Source organism: Typopeltis vanoorti, chromosome 16, assembly GCF_054136105.1.
Source record: "Typopeltis vanoorti isolate ZY-2024b chromosome 16, IOZ_Tvanoo_1.0, whole genome shotgun sequence".
NCBI lineage: Eukaryota > Metazoa > Arthropoda > Arachnida > Uropygi > Thelyphonidae > Typopeltis > Typopeltis vanoorti.
The window spans coordinates 592,363-607,416 of NC_143564.1; the positions used below are offsets into that span (position 1 = coordinate 592,363).

At 35.6% G+C, this 15,054-nt stretch overlaps 1 protein-coding gene across 4 annotated transcripts in view; it reads right to left on the reverse strand.

The window, feature by feature from the left end:
* The window catches only part of LOC150097824 (USP6 N-terminal-like protein), a 475,396-nt gene that overhangs the window by 434,129 nt on the left and 26,213 nt on the right, over positions 1–15,054 (reverse strand). For 3 of the 4 annotated variants that reach the window (XM_090406042.1, XM_090406041.1, XM_090406038.1), the window contains exon 2: positions 466–641. The gene's annotated coding sequence lies outside the window, so the exon portion shown is untranslated. Of the gene's footprint in view, positions 1–465; positions 642–5,732; positions 5,837–15,054 lie in introns of those variants that run through there. The other variant, XM_090406039.1, reaches the window with a different exon arrangement.

Below are 15,054 nucleotides of genomic sequence, written 5' to 3' on the forward strand. Positions count from 1 at the left end.
CATATCAAATTACGACCTAGCCTATTCTTATAATTAGATATGCAATCTATTTGGTCTTGTTCTAGAATTTTCTCTTTTTCCTCCTCAGACATACTTAAAAGATCCAAACCCAAAGCATATTTTTCTACTCCTTTGCCACATACATAAACATGTTCAAAGGCATTCATATATCTTTATCATATTTGTATATCATAGCTGAACTTTCACACACCTTTTTTCCTATTCCTCCCTTGATGATCTAGTTTCCCTGACTCTCTGCATTGGGTCTCATACCAAGAAGTAATTTCTCCAGATTTCTGATGTCAAATGAATTCAAATGCAGGCCATCATTCTTATATCTTTTCTGCCATCAAACATTTACACAGAATTCCTTACACAGTACTTTAAGATTTTTCCTTTCCAGAGAAAATGAGATGAGTTTAAATTAAATATCAGTATTTAAAAAATTCAGTTTGAACCACTTACTTCCTCTTTATATTTTTAAAGAAACCAAGTCGACGCAACTGCATGTTGACTTATGATGCATGTTACTCTTATGACTAATTACAGCTGTACAGAACAAGCAAGAGATGAGAACATAATGCATTTATCCTATCCAAGCTCTCTCAGAAGCCCAAAGTTGGTTCCAGCTTGTGAAATTCCTAACATTAATTAAAAAAACATTAACAACAGAATAAGACAACACAAAATGAAACATAATTTTGATATATATATATATATTTTTTTTTTTTTCTTTTTAACAAATCCTTTGCTACTTTTCTTTTTAACAAATCCATTTCAAAGCAATGCCACAAATAACATTAAGAATAGCAACTCTATTAATTGTGTTTACTTAGAGAAGCTACTAATACAAGAAATCTGACAAAATATGCTAATAAACATTGATTTTAAAAAAAGTTATAAGTATTTCTTGGACAAATTTCTTTGGCTTGCAATTTAATTTCAATTTCACAGAAAAATGTTCTTTTATGAACACAAATATTTCTGTAGTTCAGTAAATCTTCATTTAATTTCATGTGAACAGCATCAAACCCCCAAAGGTATCTCCACCTTGACGTGGCGGTGGGACTTGTGTGCTTCGACCCCCAAGAGCTATGCCAGCAGTAGTGCAACTACCAGAAGGGCCACCCAAGCTGGACAGGTCTTCATGGGATAGGAGCCAGACTAAGAGAGATACCTAGGAAAGGGAAACTCCGATACAAACCCTGGTAGTGGGCAGCAGCAACTACCAGTACTGGCCGGAGGCTGAAGACAATTGATGTTAGAAAGGCTCATAACCAGAAACTTACAAGCAGGACCAATATATAGACCAAAGGTTGTAACACTGTGATGGGGAAACTACCACATTAATATCCCGAGAAAAAGGCACATGGAAACTAGAAACAATCAAAATGAGATCAGAGATGGAGCCTCCATGAGAGGAGTCGTGCCAGACGGGAAGAAATTAGGCTTCTCGGGTCGTAAACCAACGAAAAACTGATACAGACAGAAAGAAGCAGAAAAATTATGCAAACATAGGAACACGGAATGTGAAAACCCTATTAGAAATGGGAAAACTTGAAAACATCAAAAAGGAAATGAAGAGGCTTAATACGGACATACTGGGAATATGTGAAACAAGATGGCAAGATCAAGGTGATTTCTGGGGTGACGAATACAGGATAATATTCTCAGGAAGAGAGAGAGGAAAAGCAGGGGTAGCAATAATACTCAAAAAACACTTAGGCAAAAAAGTAACCAACAATCAAACACAGTGACAGAATCATGGCAATTAGTATCCAATCTGAACCAGTAAACCTGAACATTATAATGGTCTATATGCCTACAACTGGACACAAAGATGAAGAAATAGCTGAAATGTATGGGTAAATTGAGCCAAACAAAGAGACAACACAATAATGATGGGAGATTGGAACACAAACGTAGGAAAAGGAAAGGAGGATAATACTCTAGGAAAATTTATCTTAGGACAGAGAAACGACAGTGAACAACATCTGGTAGATTTCTGCAAACAGAAGGTAATCGCAAACACAATATTCCAAATACACAAAAGAAGAAGATACACCTGGAAGTTACCCGGAGACACAAATAGATACCAAATTGATTATATAATGGTTAAAGCAAGATTTAAAAACCAAGTCAATTTAGTAAAGACTTCCCAGGAGCAGATGTTGATAGTGACTACAACCTTGTATTAATGAAAACACAACTGAAATTCAAAAAAACAACCAATAAAACAACAACACACAAAGATTGAAACTAAAAAATGAAAACATCAAAAGACAATTTCAGGAAATCACCAAAAAACTAACACGAGAAAATGCAAAGGAAAATACAAACAATAACGATAAGTGGAATCAAATAAAAGACAATATATCCTAAAAGCTAGTAACAAAATACTAGGAAGAGAAAATCAAAATATAAAACTATGGATAACTGAAAAAATATTAGATTTAATGGAGAAAAGGAGGCTATACAATACAAAAAAAAAGTAGAACACAAAGAAAAATACAAGAAATTACAAAATCTGATAACAAGAAAATGTAAGCAAGCAAAAGAATAATACCTCCATGAAGAATGTAAGAAGACAATAAGAACTTGAATAAATGAAATCTAGAAACAGCTTATAACCAAATAACAAAAATCAGCAACAAACTCTGAAAAAGGCATCACCTTTATATCAATGACATTGTTAGTGGATTACAGGGGGATATTCAGTTGTTTGCAGATGATGTGAAGGTGGAAGGGTTATTAGTAATAGTGCAGATGTGGTAGTCATGCAAGAAGATTTGAATAAGCTAGATGGGTGGGAAAATGAGTGGGGATGTCAGTTTAATGCAGCAAAATGTAAGGTCTTGAGGTTTGGGAAACATCGATGGGATGCTGCATACTCTATGGGAGGAGTTATACTAGAGGAAGTAGAGGGGGGGGGAGACAACAGATCTGGGATTGATGATTGATAGAAACCTGAAATTTAGGGGACATATTGCAAAGGTGGTGAAGGTAACACAGAAGATTGCTGCAATAATGAGAAGGATGCTGACCTGCAGAGATAAAACAGCTTTCATTCCATTGTATAAGACCCTGATCAGACCACACTTGGACTATTGTTCTCAGATCTGGTCCCCAGGATTTGAAGGGGATAAATTAACTGTGGAAAGGGTACAAAGGCGGATAACAAAGATGGTTTCAGCACTGTACAATGTTAGTTATGAAGATCAGCTGAGGGAATGTGGACTGCAGAGTTTGATGGATAGAAAAAGGTGTGATATGACTGAGACTTTTAAAATTGTTGAGAGGTGGTTACAGGGTTGACACTAGGGAGCTCTTTCGCTTGGTTGAACAGCAGGAAGGAGTAATGAAAAGGGGCCATCCGTGGAAGTTATGAAAGAAAACTGTGACCAAAAGGGTGAGGAGTGGTTTCTTTGCATGGAGGGTTGTTGAACCGTGGAATGTATTGCCTGATAGAGTGGTGAGAGCGAGAACGGTCAATGAGTTTAAGGAGTGGTATGATAGACTTTGTGTTCCTAGGAGGGATCTCCCACGATGAGTCTTGATAGACTTATGTTTCCTAGGAAGGACCTCCTCTGATGAGTGTTTGACTCCTTGGAGGCCTAAATAATAATAATAATAATAATAATAAATAATAATAATAATGCCTTAATAGATGAGAATGGCAAACTAATTATTTATTTTGAAGAAATATTACAAGAATGGAAAAATATCTTGAACACCTTTATCAAGAAGAACATGAAGAAAATAGTGAACCAGCAATAATAAAAGAAGAGTTTGAAAAAGCACATAAAGACTTAAGCCAGAAGAAATGCCCAGGAACCATAACAGATAACATCCCAAGTGAAGCCCTTCATTGGATAAGGAAACAAAAAATTATATATTTGAACTAAAAGCTAAAATATATGAAAATGGAGATCTCCCAGAGGACTTCACAAAATCCCTGATAATACCAATCCCCCAAGAAAGCAAATGCATTCCGATGTAACCAACACAGAACAATAGCCCTAATTACAGACGTTAGCAAAATCTTATCAAAAATAAGACAAAACCGAATATATAAAAGAATAGATTCACAACTAGAGGAAGACCAATATGGATTCATGAAGAAAAAGGAACAAGAGAAGCAATACTAAGCCTGAGAACTATAATCGAAAAAAGAATGGAGCTAAACACATATATGCTTTATGGATTTAGAAAAAAGCATTTCACAAAGTTAATTGGAAGATGAAGAAAAGTCACATTGACTATATAGATAGAAGAGTAATCAAACAGATATATGTAAGACAAATGGGATACATAAGAACAAATAATAAGGAAGAAACTGTACATATTAGATATGGAGTAAGAAAAGGGTGCATATTACCACCCCCTTGGTTATTTTTTTAAAAATGAAACTGCTAAAGAATTTAAATCTTCAAAAGAGCGAGTGACAGTTCTTTGTTGTGCTAATATGAAATGTTAGAAACGAGAGCGCCTAGTGACTGGAAAAAATAAAAATCCTTGGTGTTTTAAAGGTTGCAAAAGCTTGCTTGTTGACTATTGTTCTAGTGCAAATGCTTGGATGACTAATGCTATTTTCAACAATTGGTTAGTTAAGTGGGGATCTTAAATTAAAGCAAAAAATTGTCTTGTTAGCAGACAACTGCAGTGCACACACAAACAATTTATTGATAAAGAACAAAGAATTTTCTTGCCTTCGAACATTATATCATTAATTCAACCATGTGACCAAGGCATGATACAAACTGTTAAATCTTATTATCGCAGGGAGTTTGTGCAAGAATCATAGCTGAACTTAATTATATAAAAGAGTAATCTGATGCAAATGCAATTGCAAAAAAATATTTCCCTTCTTGATGAATTGCATTTGGTAGCAATGTCATGAAAGTAAGTCTCAGAGAAGACTAGTGAAAACTGCTTCCAAAAAGGTGGATTTTTAAGACAAACTCTGAAATTCCTTCTTTCGAAAAATTTGAATATCTTACAAATGAAATTTTTAATAAAATTCCAGACAGTATGTCAAAAAAAGAATTTGAAAATTGGTTGGATATTGATATCAATGTTGAAGTTGTGGCTACAATGATAGTGTCGGAAATATATCAAGCTGCTTCCAATGAGAACTTTAAATAGAAGAAAGTGAACCTAATACAAATATAGAAGAACAAATTTTAGAAGCCTCTCCAACCAATATCCAGATGTAAGAAGCTCTATGAATATTTTGTTGCATCGTGCAACATAGAACGACAAACATTGAAAGGCATTATAAGCATGAGCAATTTATTCATTGAGCTACTATATTCAAAGACACGACATGTATCAAAAATTCTAATAAGTTATACTTTCAAATGATATTTATTGCAACTCTGTAACTGATATTTTTTAAAGCAGTTAAAGATCAAAACTGCACTAAGAATTATATGGGACATCCTATATATTTGAGTCAACAGTTCAACTCTGAAATCAGCTGTATTAATTTTTTTTTTTTTTAAAATTTGAAATAAGAAGTGATCACACTAAATGATGATCAATACATTCCCGTGTCCTAAACCAGCATGAAGATATTACTATCAGCAATAACAAGTCAAAGAAACTTTTTTGTTTATTTACTTGCATATTCTGTCCATATCAATTTCTGCATGCATATCTTTATGGTAGATCAACATGGTATTAGTAATGATTAATACCATGTTTTAAACAGAAATACAGCAGGCACTTACCATTATTAGCTTTGCTCTTTTCTCCAAATTTTTCCAATACATGTTTGTCTAGTATTCATTTTCTACTCTGTTGTTATAGTTCATCCACCGATTACAGATGCCTCAACACTTCTGCGCATGTCAGAAAAAGGAGAATCCATTCCGATAATAGGTAATCAATCTGTCTTCTGGGTTGAGTTTGTTTATTATTACAGGTCGGAAATTTTAGCTTTTCTTTTACAAACATTGCCGTTTTTAAAGTGTAACTATTTTGCTTGTATAACAGTTGGAAAAATGTATGTAGAGTATTAACAAAATTAAAAAAAGTATAGCATAAAACAAAAATTTAACTAAGTTTCTTTTTAAGAAAGTTTTCTATAAAATAAAAATAATTATACAGAAAAATAGAAATTTTTTCAAATGAACTTAGATATTCTAAACTTACAGTTGAGAGAACTGAGACACTTTAATGTCCTAAACTGATTAATTATTTATGACTTGTTGTGACTCTTTTAACAAACCCAATCAAAAAAAAGTTGGAAAAAAATACTATTATCAAATCCTTTTAATCTTCAGTGTCATCTGAATCGGTGTCCAAATCACCATCACTTTCACTTACACCAAAGGTTCGCATAATTCTTCAATAATTCCATCTCTGTCCCAATACATATTTCCCAATGAGGTGACATGAGAGAAATATTTTCCCTAGTTCTGAACTGTAATACTTTCAATCGCTTGTTCTGAGAGCTTAAAAAGTTTCGACATGTCAATATCCCCAGTTACGTTGCGATGGCGAATGAAACTTTTCACTTCTGCCCAAACATACTCAATAGCATTAATATCGCAATGATATGGTGGTAGCCTCAAAGCTAGAAATCCATGCTCTTTGGCATCGTGTTGAATTTAAATAGTTTAGTTGTGGGCGAGTTTCTTTTGACCAAATTAAGCAATTCAATTTTTTGCATATCTGGGGAATGAGAAATGTTATTTGCAGAGAGCCAATCCATAAGAACTTGCTTCTTATTAGACCAATTTGGAACTTTGTTTAATCGAATAGAGTGATATGAAGCGTTATCAATTATAACAACAGCATTTTTAGGAAGATTTGGAATCAGTTTTTCTTCTGCCCACTTTTCGAAGATCGTAGAATTCATTTGCTCATGGTAATTTCCAGTAGTTGAATTGGCTTTGTATAGTAAGTTTGAATTCGGTAAAAATACCATTTCTCCATCCGCACACAAAATTATTATGCGGCGCGAGGCATTTCCAGTTTGTAGCACTCCACATTCTTCTTTAGACTGCCAACATTTTCCATAAGTTAAATTACTATCGATCCAAGTTTCATCTAGATACACAATCGGTCTTTTCTCCTCCCTGAAACATCTAATTACTCTCAAATACTGCGTTCTAGATAAAACAATGTCACTTTGCTCCATGATAAGGTTCCTTTTATTCTGGGACATTTTAAAACAAAATCCGATTTGATGAAGTATTTTCCTTAAAGTTTCTCTTTTCCAATAAAATTAATTTTTCCTTTAAGCACAGGAATCAATTTCGGAACAGTTGGCACTCTTTTCTCGACCACATAAAATTCGTGAATAGTTCTTATAATGTCTACATCAAAATCATTCAAAGCTACGGTTTCGATGGTTTTCTTTCTCTGGCAGTTTTTTTTAGGAAATTTAAATTTTGGGCTTACCTTCACCTTTTGATTACCAACAAATTCTTTTAACCTAGAATGTCAGCACATTAATCAATATTCTTTTGCAAGAGCTACTGAAACGTTTAACAACAGAACTTGTTGACTGTACTGGATCCATCATACAAATTAATAATAAAAAAATAATGCAAAAAAGCAACAACAAAAATCAAGCTATAATATAGTACTAGTACAGCGACAGACAAGAAAGCACGTGATTTTGCATGTTGGCGACCAATTCGTACATCCTTCATTTCTTTCTCCCCTTCAACATGAAGGGGAGAAAGAAATGAAGGATGAAATTTTGCCAAGAAACGACTATTCTTGGCAAAATGCCAAGGAAAGACCTACAAACGGTGGGCGAACTATAACATCTCCAACAAAGACTGACATCACCTTTTTTTTGTGTGTGTCTGTTACTTTCTCTAATGACTCAAAATATTCCTCAGTTTCTTCTTTATTAGAATCTTCTGTGGGACCATAAGTACAAATAAGTCTCATTATCTACTTTGATGTTTGTCCACATCACTTTCCTTGATACTGCCTGCCATTCAAGAAGCTTTTCCACTTAGGGTTAAATATACTCCAACTATTCCTTCCTTTCTCTGATCATTTTTGCCTAAATATAACATTTTGTAATGGCTATTTAGAAGAATCTTGCTGATTTTTATCTTCTGATTCAGTAGCACCAATTATGTCAACCTGGTACTTCTTTTCTATTGATGTCTGTTATGTTGGTTTAAGTTGTTAATGTTGCTCCCACCCACAAAAGTTTAAACCTAAGTTTTATTTTTCTATTTTTATCAATTATATATATATATATATATATATATATATATTTATTTATTTATTTATTTATTTATTTTATTATTTTTTTTTTTGTATTTTCAATTTATTTTCTACATAGCCCAGAAACCATGCTTTAGAGACTAAACATGGAACTTTTTCAAGCCGCTTCAGGCCTCGAATAAGTGGGACAGTGGTCTCAACACCACACAATGAAATTCATCTCCCACCTAATTGTTTACATTCATTCCAATAGCTTGCTGTTTAGTAGCCTTGTTTCCTAAAGAAAACATCAGAGGCCTAGATTAACTGAAAACCACCCACCCTAACTGAAATTCCATCATGTATATCATTTATATTTTGGTTAAGCGAATAAGAATACCATTATTTAGTCAACTAACTTCCAAACTGTCAGCCCATTCTCATTCATTTAGTTCCAATAGCTTGCTGTTCGTTCCAATTACATTCCTCTCCTCAATATGGATGCTTGGAGTGCGTTTGAGGAGAGAGAGGAATTGTATGCGAGAGACAACTTACATTTGAATAAGGAAGGACGTAGGCATCTGGAGAGATTGCTGTTCTGAACAAGTCAGTGTGTCCCAGGGAGGATGGTAGCAGAGGTGGTCTTTTGTAGGAATGGGTACTTTAGAGAAGGGGGACAACATCAGGTAACATTGCACCTAGTTGAGTCTAGAGGGGTATAATGCTGGCTCTAGAAACAACGGCATTTATATGCTTTATACTAATGCCAGGAGTATCCGGAATAAGGGAGAGGAATTGGTGGTGCAGATAGCATCAGCCTGGCCAAAAAGTATTGGGATCACTAAGACGTGGTTGACAAAAGAGGATATAATAACAGGAATAGAAGTTGCTGGGTACAGCATTTTTCGGCAGGATAGGAAGGGAAAGCGTGGTGGTGGAATACTGCTTATGATAAGTGACGACCTATGTCATTTAAGGGTGGAGACTTTGGAAGGCAGTGACACTAATGATTTTGAAAGCATATGATATGAGGTAGAGGTGGGCAAGATATGATATTTAGTGGGGTGTTGCAACAGACCCAGGAGCACAGAGGATGGGGACCAGGAAATGTTTAGACAGTTGAGTTTGCCAAGTGCAAGAAGAAGGATTGTTATGGGAGATTTTAACTACAGTAATATAAATTGGGGAGTGGCAGATGCATGTAGCAATAAGGGAATGGAATTTCGAGAATTCTTGAGGAACAAATGTCTTAGGCAACATGTAAGAGGGAACAAGGGATTCAAGAGTTTTAGATTTGGTTATAGCATCAGAAGAGTTGATAATAACTGAGATGACATCTTTCCCACCAGTTGGAGAGAGAGAGTGACCATATGGTTTTGGCTTGGAAAATGAATAGACATGCAAGAGTATCAAAGAGATGGGAACGTATGTGGAATTATAAGGCAGGTGATTATAATAGTCTAAGACAACAACTTGGGGAAGTTTCATGAAGGGAGGAATTGGAAGGCCGGGATATCATTAGTGCGTGGGAAATTATGAAAGAATATTTGTTTGCAGCAATAGTAAGTTGTATACCACGAGTGAACAAGAGGACACAATTTGGAGTAAAGTGGATGATAAACAATATTAAACAGGAATTGCATGCGAAAAAGAGGCTATGGAATAGAAATAAGGAGAGAAGAGAAGATGCATGAAGAGTATAAGACACAGGCCAGAAGAGTGACTAGTATGGTAAGGAAGACGAAACTGGAATAAGAGAGGAAATTGGCCCTAAGATCCAAAGAAAATCCTAGGGAATTTTTTAGATATGTGGCCAGTAAGAGGAGAAATGACTGTGGAAGAATGATATTGTGGGATAAAAATGGGAATAGAGTGACTGATGCAGAGGACATAGTGGAATTGTTCAATGAACACTTTACTGGAATATTTCATCCTGGATGAGTCAGTTTTAATGCTAGAGGAATAGGGCAGGTCCGAGGTTTAGGGGTACAGGTGGAGAGCGTGTTTCAAATACTGAGTACTCTGGATGTCAGCAAAGCTGTGGGACTGGATGGTATTTCACCACGAGTTTTGAGAGAATGTGCTAGGGAACTGACAGTGCCTTTGACCTGGCTTTTCAATGAAAGTCTGGCTGCGGGAAAGGCACCATGGGTACCTTTCCCATGGAATAGAAGGAAGGTAAGATAGTGCCATTGCATAAGGACGGTACCAGACTGGAAGTGTCTAATTATAGGCCAGTCTGTGTGTCATCAGTAGTTAGTAAGATCTTGGAGAAAGTAGTGAAGGACCGTATTCTGAAGGGGCGCTCTTGTTTTAGCAATATGCTAGACTTTTATGATAAAGTTAGAAGAGCATTAGATGAGGGAAAGGGATATATTGACGTGTTCATTATGTTGAATTTTTTCTTGACAATTATTCATAAGACTATTGCACTTTTTTTATATATAATCTTTGTCAAGTAGCTTTATTTTATCCTCCTACATGTTTCGCCAATTTTTTCTATTGGCATCCTCAGGGAATACAAACTAGTAAGCTAAAATGAAGGTTACAGACTAGGTTATAACTGATGGGTCTAATTCATACAAAAAATTGGTATTGTGCGTGACAATGTGCGTGTCTCGTTAACGTGATTTATTCGTTATGGTTCATGACATAATTGTTATGAAAGTTCATTTCTTTGATGTTTAATGATCTGATAAAAGTTTTCCAAATTTCTGGTAAAATTAGACCTTGATTCTTGTTTAGGTTTTCAGTTTTACGGGCGACTGTAGCTGCTTCTTTAAAGGTTCTATAATGGTAGTTATCTTCTATGTATGGAATAAGGCTCTTATCCCACTCAATGTGATGGTTAGTAGAGGCAAAATGGCATGAAAGGCCTGAAATGTCTTGTCTGTTATTTCTGACATATCCTATGTGTTCTTTCTTTCTCGTTTCAAAGCTTCTTGAGGTCTGACCTACGTAACTAATACCACATGAGCAAGGTATATTATATACTCCAGAGTACTTGTAGAATGGGTGAGGATCTTTTGATGATCTTAAAAATAACTGGCCTATAGAAATTATAAAAAAACTAAAATCAATGCACCCACTAACTCCTAGATTGTATGGCCTTCCAAAAATTCATAAAGAAGGTATACCATTACGTCCAATAGTTGATGGAATCTATTCTCCCACTTACCAACTGTCCAAGTATCTTGCGAAGATTTTACAACACATTCACGTCTCGGATACTTATATTGAAAACTCAAAACATTTTATAGATAAAATAAAAAACATCCCTATTTTTGAAGAGGATATACTAGCAAGCCTGGACATTACATCTCTGTTTACTAACATTCCAGTGGTTGAAGTCATCAACATCTTAGACAACTTGTTCCCAAGAAACATCACTACTTTGTTCAATCACTGTTTAACTTCTATTTTATTTGGCAAAAAACGATCTACAAACAACTCACTGGGTTAGCTATGGGTAGCCCCCTCTCACCTCCTTGTGCTGACTTATTCATGGAAGAGCTAAAGAAAAAAATCTTAACCCAGATCATTAGAAAACCGAAAATTTGGTACAGATATGTAGATGACATCTTTATCATTTGGGATCATACGAAAGAAGAACTAATGAATTAACTCAACCAAATCAATAATTTCCACAATACCATCAAATTCACATTAGAAATGGAAAAAGATAAAAAAAAACTGCCATTCCTTGACATTTTAATAAAGAAACAAACCAATAATAGTATCAACCTATCTGTATACAGAAAACCTACAAATACTGGATGTTACCTCCATTTCAACTCAGATACGACAGACAAGGATGACCTACTAACGGAATTAACCATAATATTCAGAGAACTTTCTTTAAATGGTTACCCAAAAAGACTCTACAACAAGATTCTCTTTACTGATATACCACATCGACAACGTGATGATGTCCATCAGTACCATTAGGATTCCTTTTGTCAGCAACCTTTCCAAAAAAATTAGCTAACCTTTTAAAACCACATAAGATCAGAGTGGCATTCAAACCAATCAACACTATTCGGAAATTTTTAAGATCACCAAAAGATCCTCACCCATTCTACAAGTACGCTGGAGTATATAATATACCTTGCTCATGTGGTATTAGTTACGTAGGTCAGACATCTAGAAGCTTTGAAACGAGAAAGAAAGAACACATAGGATATGTCAGAAATAACAGACAAGACATTTCAGGCCTTTCATGCCACTTTGCCTCTACTAATCATCACATTGAGTGGGATAAGAGCCTTATGCCATACATAGAAGATAACTACCATTATAGAACCTTTAAAGAAGCAGCTACAGTCGCCCGTAAAACTGAAAACCTAAACAAGAATCAAGGTCTAATTTTACCAGAAATTTGGAAAACTTTTATCAGATCATTAAACATCAAAGAAATGAACTTTCATAACAATTATGTCATGAACCATAACGAATAAATCACGTTAACGAGACACGCACATTGTCACGCACAATACCAATTTTTTGTATGAATTAGACCCATCAGTTATAACCTAGTCTGTAACCTTCATTTTAGCTTACTAGTTTGTATTCCCTGAGGATGCCAATAGAAAAAATTGGCGAAACATATAGGAGGATAAAATAAAGCTACTTGACAAAGATTATATATAAAAAAAGTGTAATAGTCTTAGGGATATATTGACATTTTCTTAGACTTAGCGAAGGCATTTGACAGGGTGCCATATGATAAGCTAATATTTAAGTTGCAGCATATGGGTCTGGATGTCAGATTGGTCAACTGGATTCAGGATTGACTGTCCTATAGGTATCAGAGAGTTGTGTATGGTGGGGCAGTTTCAAGAAAGCAGAGGGTTATAAGTGGGGTCCCACAGGGCTCAGTACTAAGACCTATATTGTTTAACCTTTATATCAATGACATTGTCAGTGGATTGCAAGGGGATATTCAGTTGTTTGCAGATGATGTGAAGCTAGGAAGGATTATTAGTAATAGTGCAGATGCAGCAGCCATGCAAGAGGATTTGAATAAGCTAGATAGATGGGCAAATGAATGGGAGTTTCGGTTTAATGCAGCAAAATGTAAGGTCTTGAGGTTTGGGAAACATTGACGGGACACTGCATACTCTATGGGAGGAGTTTTACTGGAGGAAGTAGAGGAGACAAGAGATCTGGGGTTGATGATTGATAGAAACCTGAAATTTAGGGGACATATTGCAAAGGTAGTGAAGGTAACACAGAGGATTGCTGCAATAATGAGAAGGACGCTGACCTGCAGAGATAAAACAGTTATCATTCCGTTGTATAAGACCCTAATCAGAACACTTGGACTATTATTCTGAGATTTGGTTCCCAGGATTTAAAGGGAATAAATTAACTGTGGAAAGGGTACAAAGCCGGAAAACAAAGATGGTTTCAGGACTGTACAATGATAGTTATGGGGATCAGCTGAGGGAATGTGGACTGCAGAGTTTGGTGGATAGAAGGATAGGTGATATGATAGAGACTTTTAAACTGTTGAGAGGTGGTTACAGGGTTGACACTGGGGAGTTCTTTCGCTCAGTTGAACAGCAGGAAGGAGTGATGACAAGAGGCCATCCCTGGAAGTTACGAAAGGAAACTGTGAGCAAGAGGGTGTGGAGTGGTTTGTTTGCATGGAGGGAGGTTGAACCATGGAATGCATTGCCTGATGGAGTGGTGAGAGCGAGAATGGTCAATGAGTTTAAGGAATGGTATGATAGACTATGTGTTTCTTAGGGGGGGACCTCCCCTCGATGAGTCTTGATAGACTTTGTGTTTCTTAGGGAGGACTTCCCACGATGAGTCTTTTGACTCCATGGAGGCCTGAATAATAATAGTAATAACATTACAGACAGGAACCTAATAATGGGGGAACACCATAAACAGATTAGGATCGAACACTTTCAGAAAACCCGGTCAACTGTCTACATTTCTTGAAAGGCTATATGGAGGTCTCTTCCCAATAATGTAGCTTTGACCCCATTACTTCAAGTGGTAAGGGTAACCCATAGGATTACTTGGTCACTGAAAGAGACACTAAACATGCAAAGATATGGAAGTTCACAATTCTTCTTTATAAAAGTCTGATAAGGCCATATGTGTAAATTAAAGATGCCAAGAAATTATATTCTTGGTTGAATACTTTATACAAGTGCAAACAAACAAAGTTTGCACATGAAGTAACTTCACGACTGGGCAACTCGTATATAGGGAATAATGACTTCACATCACTTGCCTTAATATCCCATAATGCAAAGCACATATCCTTATGTACATGTATAATGCTATGCATTATGGGAAGAGTCACTACCTAAACCGGTTTCAATCTTTATCGAGGTCTCATCAGTGGGAGGCAGACCCAGAAGTGATATCAAGATTGAAGTAATTTGGAAATCATATTTCCATATACAAGTAGCTAAAGGTGTCACACCTTATTGCTGAAATACTCTGGATTAGAGATAGATGTTGAAAGTTTTCCACTTGATTATACTATAAATTAAAGTTGCCAAGAAACCATATTCTTGGTTTTATCCTTTATCTGAGTGTAATCAAACAAAGTGTAAGCACCTTTTGGCTACTTATATATGGAAATATGACTTCTGAATTACTTCAACCTTAGTTTCACTTCTGGGTCTTGCTCCCAATGATAAGACTTCAATAAAGGTTAAAGCCAGTCTGGGTAGTGACCCTTCCCATAATGCATAGCATTATACATGTCCATAAGGAAATGTGCTTTGCATTATGGGATACTAAGGCAAGTGATGTGAAATCATTAGTCTCTATATACAAGTTGTCCAGTCATGAAATTACTTCATGGACAAATTTTGTTTGCTTATACGTGGATAAAGGATTAAACCAAGA